The sequence below is a fragment of the Poecilia formosa genome, unplaced genomic scaffold (genome assembly GCF_000485575.1).
Source record: "Poecilia formosa unplaced genomic scaffold, Poecilia_formosa-5.1.2 Scaffold384, whole genome shotgun sequence".
NCBI lineage: Eukaryota > Metazoa > Chordata > Actinopteri > Cyprinodontiformes > Poeciliidae > Poecilia > Poecilia formosa.
Window position 1 is genome coordinate 321,737 of NW_006800323.1, and position 9,888 is coordinate 331,624.

A 9,888-nucleotide genomic window follows, 5' to 3' on the forward strand; every position below is an offset into this window, starting at 1 on the left:
CCTCTCTTCCAACGGTCTGATTTGAGTGTTTTCCTAAATTGTACCTGCTTGCTGCTGAGTTGATTAGTACCCCTGCTACTATCCTTCAGTCTGACTTCCTCTTGACCCCGCTTGCTGTTCTTCTTTGATCTCTTAGTTATGCATCACATGAAAATATCTGCCCTCCTTTGGTTGCATTTTCTAGTACTCCAGTTGTCGCCTCGGAGGATGGGGCCAGATTACAAAACATATATGAATGAACTTTGTGTATGAGCAGTGTATGTGGTATAAATCCATCCTATGTGAGGGAACAAATGCTTTATTTCTTTCCCTTTATTCACTCTCACATTCTGAACATGCAAGTGGAAGGAAAACTTTGGCTTTTATCATAAGGAGACATCCAGCACAACCATTTTTGCTGTTTCTGCCTGGTCTTTTTTTTTTTTTTTTTTTTTAGCTGCGCTGTATTAAACTCTGCAAGCAATGCCTGTGTGGTTAACCTGTAATGGCTGTAATAAACTTCTGTTTTATAACAAGATGCTCTTACCTTTTGTGAAAAATGAATAGTCACCCAAGCTTTTAGTGGAAAACAACAAAACAAAGGTGTAGGATCCCTGGTCAAGGCCAAGTCTGAAGCAGGATTAGGTTTTAAGATCCCATTGTGTCCAGCAGTGGACACTCTGAAACACAAACAAAAGACTCAAAGACCCTGAAATGTGCAGGCTTTCACAAATTAGACTCTTATGAGTTTCTAATAAGCCGTTCTCAGGCATAAAGAAGGAATTTTCCTAAATGAGAAATGTTCATATTCATTCTGGTTATGTTATGGTTTAAATAAATGCATGAAGACAGGCTTTAACATTATCAGGTAACAGCTGAATCAAAATTCCCATGACCTTAATGAAAAACGTCAAGCGAGGTCAAGTATGTATTTTTTTTTTTTTTACTTGCTTGCCGTGTTTAGATTAGCAGGAGTTTCATCCTTCTAAGTGTGTGTACACACCAGCCCTGTTTAGTCCGCTTTAACCGAGCTATAGTTCTTTTGCCAAGTAAATCCAGTTCGTTCATGGAGGTGTGAATGCGTAAACAAACTCTGATGTGAATCAGAAAAGCGAACTGTGGTCTACTTAAAAACCTAGGCTTTGGTTGGGTTGAATTTAACTCTGGTGCGGTTTGAATGCACATATAAATACCAAGTGGACCAGAGGCCGCTCTAAAATTAGGAAGCAGACAATAGTGGAAGGCATTCTGGGTAAATACAACCAAAACAAACGCGGGTGTCTACCATTTGCAGGAGAAATGGCTCATTGTCGTTTTTTCCAACGACAAAAATGTAATCCCACCACCTCTAAAATCTGACGCCACTGCTTTGTTGTTTACATTTTGTGGCATTTATTGTGACGTTTCCTTCAGCGGTTCGTGTTGCAGTGCCCCCACAGGCAAAAGGTGGAATAGGTTTCTCAAAGCGTTTGAACTGTTTGATGCAGTGCAGTGTGAAAGCGAAACGCACAAGCAGAAAATGTTGCAAATGTTGCCATTTTAGTCCCCGATCGAACAGAGTCTACCGGACTATTGGGTGTTTCACTTTGGTGAGATTAAAAAATAAAAAAAAACTTTGTGAAGCATAACTTTGTGTTGTATTTCCCTAAGAGATACCTGGCCTCTGTCAAGAATTCTCTGCCAGGGCTGTCTCTGCCTCGCTTCACATTTAAAATCAAAATTTTGCCTGTGCTTGTTAATATTGCAGGATGACATTTTTCAGAGTTGGGTAGAGGGGCCGGGAACGCAGAGTTTCCTGTCAGCCCGCAGCACTTCCTACTCTGACTCAAACTATGATGAAAGGTCAGTGGCAGGCAAACAAAGGCAAGGGTGAGAGCAATGAAAACACACAAGTCAAGCTCTATAGACTAGAGGCTGCGTGACCACATGCAAACTCAATAACAGTCCAGCAGGCACTAACACAGTGTAACAGTGTTAAGTGGGGATTCGAGATTGGAGGATGGGGAGGTAGAGGGGGTTGAAATAAATACCCCTATACACACACTGACAGTTAGTCATGATTACTCCTGGTTATTTTTTTTTTTTTCACACAGAGACCCACAACATCCTAAATCAAACACCCAACAAAGCTTAGCGCTTGTTTTGCTGCAAGGCCTTGATGCTGGTTCAAGCAAATTAAACCCTGTCTTTTTGAAAGTCGCTCTGTTTTTGTGATCATAGACATTTTTTGAATCCGTCACACCCACACGGCCGCTTCGGTCTAAATCAGCAAAGCATTTTCACAAACTAAAACCTCAGCGATAAAACTTATTTCGTTATTGATGTTGGACTTGGAAACACACAACTACATGACAGCAACTTGCAAGTGCAGAAACAGATTCCCAACTTGATTTGAGTATTGACTTTGACTGGGACGGGCGTTAGGTTTGGATCCAGATTGCTCTGGTGTAGTTCTGGGTGAAACCCTATAAACCCAAGTTTCTATGGGGTTTTTTTTTATCTAACGTGCCTGACCATTGCCTTTATATACAATTCTCATCTCCCTAATTCCTCCATCTGGGATTTCTCCCATTGAGCTGGATTTAACCGGCTCGGTGGAATTTCAACTGGGCCAATCAGCAGACAGGACAAGTAGTGGACGAGGACATTGATTTTTTGCGCTAAAGAAATGTAGCCTACCTTAGTTTTAGCTCCTATCTCTTCAAAGTAGGGGACATTTGTTACAGCAGAGGCAATTTCTGATAAGCTTCATAGTGTCACATTACATACATCACAAGAAAATGTTAGTGATTGGGTAAAATTGATACCATTTTGTGATTGTCTCTGCTGAAATTTCAGAGAAATGTAGAAACAGCAATACTAATATTGTAACTCAGGAAGAGTTCAGAAATCAATGTCTGGCAAAATAACCACAAGGTTTTCAATGGGGTTCAGTGCAGTAGGCTCTTCATTTTTTCCAGAGCTGTATAAGCAACAAGCCCTCTTCAGACTTTGATTTGCAAAAATGTTGATACTTTGCATTATTTTCTGTCTACTTCACAAGGATGCACAATTTTTTGTCATGTCATCCCAAAGTGTGTGCCACCTGCTGAGGAAATGACAGCTTGACACGAACACCAGACCTGATGCAATGTGAACCCAAAACAAGGTCGGTGTAAAACTCCCATATATGAGAGAATCACTGTTACTCAATCTTACCAAATATTTTCATAACATTTGAGATGTTCTAGTCTCTATTACAAAAACGATTGCACTATTTCTGATTCCATAAAGTCTGCCCCCTGGAGGCCAAAAAAGACTAGTCACTCCTTGGAAATAGAATTATTTGCACATCCAACACCCACGTGTTACACCAAAATCAAAGGTCTGGGTTCCTTGTTTTTCCAGTGATTATAGAATAGTGCAGTTAATGTGATGCGATATTTAAATGTTAAACCATCTGTTCTTTAAGAAATCCCCCTCAAAAATTGTTATTAGTGTTTGGCGCTTCATTTTTCACTCCATACAATTTCAGTGAAAAGAAATTGGCACAGTATGATGTCGCTCTGAATATTTATTAGTCATGAAGGAAGCTTAATTTTTTATTTTCTGACTTCGCAGGATTTCTTTTGTAATCTGTCGGAGTGACAAAGTGGTTCTAATGGACATTTTTATTCCTTCTTTTCTTTTCCCCTATTTCCCTATTTCTTTTTCCTTCCCCCCATTTTGGTGTTTCCTGTTGTTCTCTGCGGGAATATTTCCCAAACCACCCCCAGACACACAAAGCAGAGCATCTTCCCAATTTTCTGTTTTAAACTCGCTGACCTGAGTGCCTGCTGGCTGCCAAATGACTTCACCACTTTCACAAATGCTCCAAATGCTATTATCGAACAGAAAACGTCTTTCATCAAATAACTCAATTACACCCAAATGTCAGAAACCAATCACGGCTTTTGGGGGTAATGACACAACCATAACGTATTACAAATTCTGCTGTTAGTGCGTTCCACGCGTTATAATGAGAATTTAATCATCCTGTTGTTTTTGGACAGAAAAAGTGAAAAGGCCTCTGAGGAGCCTCGTGAAGGAGAGATGCACGTCCGCGGAAATCTTTTTGCCTCTGATGCTTTCGTGCGTCTCCCTAACGCTGAGCAAACAACAGCAGCAGAGCCGGGTTAACCCTGGTTCCAGTAAGACCCGTCTGTCCATGGTTTTATTTTCGTCTCCTTCGTGGGACCGCTTCACGTCATCGAGGACATTTTGATGTCATCACTTCGCTCAAATTATGCTACAACTGCAGACTTCAATGTGTGTGACGACTGGAGTTTGATGTGTTGGGCCAACTTAAGAGAGCATGAGTGTATTTTTTTACAAATTAAAAATTTAAATAGACTCAACTGGCTTTATTAGGTGACAAAATTAATCTAAATAGAATGTGATCAATTCAATCTTATTGTGCTTCCAAAAACTGTTCACCCTGTTGGATGCTTAACTCAACTTGGCCTTTTTGACCAAAAACCTACAAAAAAAAAAAAAAAAAACTCTTTTAATCTAAAAGGGAAAATTGATTTCTACAATAAAAGGACAATTAAATAAAAATATTTCACATAAAATAAGTGATTGCACTCTATCCGATTGAGGTCTGGGCTTTGACTGAGCCATTCCAGAGCATCTGTCATGTTGTTGTAGCTGTAATTCAATTCAGATGGAACCAAAGTCTTTTTCAGGATTTCTCTATATTTTGCTGCATTTCTTCTACTTTCTACTTTCAGCCTGCAGCGGAGCAGCATCCCCTCAGCATAATACTGGTGTGTTTGTGGTGATTGGTGTCTGATGGCCCAAAAACTCCATTATGGTCTCATCAGACTTGAAAACATTCTCTCCACATGCCTTTTGGCAAACTCTTAATCTGAGTTTTCATCAACAATGTCTTTCTCATTTCCACTCTTCAATAATGCCCTCTTTTGCTTTTCATTAGCATAGAAAGTGCTCCTAGATCAGCTCTTCTCTCTTTTTTTGTGTATCTCAAGCCCCCGGTCGTTGTGGCACATAGCCGCTCCCATTAAGCCAGGTTCTGGTTCTGCTGGAGGTTTCTTACTGTTTAAGGGAAGTTTTTGCTCTCCACTGTCACCACTTGCTCACTCTGTACAAGAGATTGCTGTAAAGTTGGCGACACAAGTCAGGCGCTTGTTGAAATTTATCACCGATTTATCACTCAATGCAATCTGCTGGGTCTCAATAGACAAAAAAAGTGTTTCTAGGATCAATTGGAATTTGTGTGTGACCGATTTACATTATTATTACTATTTTTTATTTTATTTTTTTTGGTTAAGTGTTCTGAGACATTTGTTGTAAATAAACTGAACTGAAAATGAAATAGTGAAGAACCAGGGAAATAGTTATTGTCTGCAGAGTCTCTCCCATCTCGGCTGCTGAAGCCTGTAGCTCCTCCGGTGTAACCATGGTGACCTGGGGTCAACTCTCTCCAGTCAGGTTGTGATCTACACGTGGGTCATCCTTCCAACTATTGACTATGAATTTAATGAACTCCAAGAGATGTTCAGAGCCTTAGAGATTTGTTTTGTCTCCATCCCCTGACTTATACTTTTCAATAACCTTTTCTCTGATTGGTTGCAGTGTATTTTAGTCTTCATGCTGTAATTGTAGCCAAGAGTACTGATTAATCAGTGAATGAACCTTCCAGACACAGGGGCTACAATCACTTGAGATGGACTCGGGTGATCTCCACTCACTGAGACCGCTAGCAGCAACTAACTGGACCTCTGTTGAATTAGGTCAGTAACTTAAATGGGGTGCAATATTTATTCAGTCACACTTTTTAAAGTACATATTTTTAATGAATTGTTATTCTGTGAACATCGTTTTTTCTTTGTAGTTTATTTTGTTTCTAAAGGGAAATTTTGTTGATCACGACTGATTTGTAAAACCAAATAAAGAGAAAAGAAAAACAAAACGTAAGAAAATGTGTTTATGATTTTGACACCAAGCATCTACATCACATACTGTATATCATATCTATGTTGCGATATGCTTTTGAAATAAATGCTAAAAAAAACTGTGGTAAATTGCAATCTGGTGAAATTGAAACCAGTTGGGCGAATACGTTTCTGAATAACAACGCAGAGCATCATGCACAACCCTCATTACAATAACGACATTCACAATCCACAAAGAACGGTGCAAATTAGCGAGGGGCTGCAAACAAGTCAACAATCTGGTGTGCGATAAAAATGTAATAAATAAATAAAAATACAGGAGCATATTTTTCTTTTCTTTTACAAAGATAATTGGAGCAGAGAAAGGTTCTGCCTAGTAGTTGTTAGAGTGTTGAAATACCTGAACGCAGTGTTTTTAGCCCACTTCATTAGATAAACTCTGGCCTTGGTGTGAGAGTCATTAGACTTACTCCTTCAGCTTCCTTACTCTTTTCTCCATGTTTCAGAACCTTGAAAGCTACATGGATGATGGCTGATTAAACCCTACTGTGTTGTAAATTGAAAAATGCATGAAGACATTTTAAATGAATAAGATGTATTTTTACATCCACTTATCACTGAATGCAATTGCTTGCCGTATGTACAATGCAGATAATGAAGGGAAAAGTTCAGGTTTAAACCAAAAGAACATGGAGTTAAATATTTTGAATGCATTTCATTTAAGCTACAACTAAAACCAAAAACTCAAAGAATCCACCTTTGCTGTGTTGACATTAAACAGGAGGGAGGAAGAACTTTACTGCTAGTATTCTTTCAGCTTGTTTAAAAATATTTAAGATAACTCAGTTTAACAGAGACAAAATGGTAGCTAGCTTCTTAGCTGAATAAAGTAGATAGTTACTTAAAGACAAGACAGTTCAGGTGTTTACAGAGAGTAAAGTAAAATACTCTTAAGAAAAAACATGACCTTCCTCCCTCTTTCTATTGTTTGTGATGCTAATTCTAAATAAAAAAGTGATTTAAGGAGGATTTAAGTGTTTTAAATCACAAGGATTCGCCAGTTATGTTGCTAATCTGCCTGATGTGTCTTTTGGCCCTTTGTATTGTGGGGCCCTCAAAAAGCCGTGAGAAATCAATGTTAGTTTTACTCCTAAAAGGAAAATCAGTGAGGAAAAACTAAATTAACTACGTAAAGTCCTGACCTACAGGACTAAACTCAACTGCAATACTGTATATTAGCATAGCGGTAAATTAAAATGGCAATATTTAACAAACCATAAATGTTGTACATTTTTTATGAGAAACCCCCTCACATACAATCTGCCTTTTTTCTTTTTTTTACTTTAAATGAACTTTTAATTTCACTAGCATTGAACATAATGAGATGATACAGTGTGAAGCCCGGCTGTTCAAACCGTTTTCTCCCTCAGCCGACTGTGAACATCTCCGTCCATCGATGCCATACAAGGGCAAAAATGAACCGTAAGCTTCAGTCTCCAAAGCATTGAGCAATTACAGACACCTGTTATTGAGTTAATTACCCAATTAACTCATCCATCATTAAAACAAAACAGGTCACCTCAATCAAAACGTGTCTGTGCCAACCTATGGGACGAGAGCATTAAGCACAGGTGTTTATATGTTACTGATGAGTCGGAAGAGTCAGGAACGCCATGTTCCATCTGGTCAGATGCTTTTTTTTTTTGCGAGATTCTAATTTCAGAACTCAATAGTTAATGAAAATTCAATCACAAATGGAATTTATATGTCTGTTTACGGCAGTGACAGGAAAAAGAAAGGCAAAACATTTAGCTAGCTGAAGGGTAAAAAAAACAAAAAAAACAAGAAATGCTGGGATTGTTTGTCAAAACGTGTTAAAAAGGGGGACTAAAATACAGCATATATGCATATAATAGCAGCAGAGCTTTATTCCACAAAGACTTTTATTGAAAAGTCACCCAGCCAGAAGCTCAAAGTGTTCTGCCCTTTAATTTGCTGTAATAAAGGTGTTTAATGTTAGTTTAGTCTCAGTCTATTGAGTCTTTTGTTTTGAAAGTCCACTTGGGCATGTGACAGGAAGTCAGCCATTTTCTTTAGTTTTCACTCATAGACATAATATAAGGATAGACGCCTCATGGACCGCTCTCGCCTATCGTAGCTGACGAGATTTAGGGCGGCCATCTTGGAGCGGTACACCACTCCACTCAGCGTTATGTGTTTAGCAGCACAATGACGTATCAGCGCATTTAATCGATCATAACACACTTTTTTGTTTCTGTAAACCATATTCAAACATCTATCAAAGCAACATTTATAAACAATTGTATTTTTTAAGTATGTTTTTAATACATAGTTCATTATATTTAAATATGCTTAGTGGCTATAACAATAGAATAGGAATGGAATATTCTGATATCGATGTATGAAGACCATATTACAAAGCACACACCCGTTCATAATTTATTTAATAAATTATCTAGTAATATCAATATATATTTATATAACTATACAAACACTAATAAATAAAGATTAATAATGGCACAAATAAATAATGATTAATANAAAAAATGGAGTTGAATTGAATGATTTGTTTTGTCTTTAATCGTTACAAAGACTTCTAACCTACAGCAGTGGTTCCCAACCTTTTTATTACTGCGGACCGGTCAAGATGTTGCGGCCCGGGGGAAATGAACAGTCGGATAAGGCTTCCTCTGCATGTTGGTGTTCCCGCTAAAGCCTGAATATGCCCAATTTGGGTTGTCTTGGCCCTTTTATCGCAGCCTGTGGTGTTTTCCCTGACTGGGAACGAGAATGCAGCCTGTTGAATGTGACAGGTAGCCAATCAGAATCGCGGTGACGTAAGAACAGAGGGGAATCCTAAACAGCTGACATATCGCCCAACTGAGAGTCCGGTGGATATCGGATATGATATATGATATGTGGAAATGTTTATTATTATATGTAAAGGTCATGATTATATATGTTTATTATATTTATTCAGTTAAAAATGTTAACTATGAAAAAACATATTCACCTCCAAATCACAGTGCAGCAAATAGAGCGGCTCTACGGAGTTTGGTTATTCTAAATTCCTGCTATGTTGGGGGTTTTACTGGATTATCCTCTGGAATCGGGATGTTCGTGACTGGAATCGGTTCGTACCGTGTGGCTGAACATGAACCGTTCGAACCTGTTGTACTTTTATCAGCTCTGTGGTCACAGAGGTTTGGAGAATCGGCCGACAATCCTTAAATCTTGCCGTCTAAACCAGACTTAAGACTCACAAGCTCTACTCATCTCCTCTCGACCACTGCCCAAACGCTCTCTGACTCTGGTCACTATGGTAACGTTTATATATCCCTTCAAAATAAGATACGGATGCGCCACAAAAACGAACATTTTACTTTCGTGAAAATTTTAACTAACGGGAGTCCTGAGCTTGTTTCTCTGCAACGAGACGGTCCCATCTGGGAGTGATGGGAGACAATAACACCCGAGTTGTGTTGCTTGAGCACAACGTGCTTGGTCTCGACGTGGCGAAGCAGTTTGAAGCTTCATTGCCTCATTAGCAGCTGGTCGCCGCATGTTACACAGAGCGGCTTGTAATGTGGGACTCACCTACCAGTCCGGGATAAATCCATTCTCCTGTCTCTTCTCTGGGCCTTTTCCCCTTTGCAAAGAAACTTTCCAAAGACACCTGATCTGTTTCTTACTCATTTTGCTGCTTGTGGGCTCAGTGTTGGCTCGCAAGTAACCGAGAGAATCCGGTTAAAGGATTTTCAAAATAAAAGATCCTCCAAACTCAAATAATACATAAACGGAAATATTTAATTATTTCGAGCGCGGCCCGGTACCAATTGGTCCACGGACCTGTACCGGTCAGTGGACCGGGGGTTGGGGACCACTGACCTACAGGACTAAATTCAACTACAAACCTGTATATTAGCATAGCGGTAAATTAAAATGGCAATAT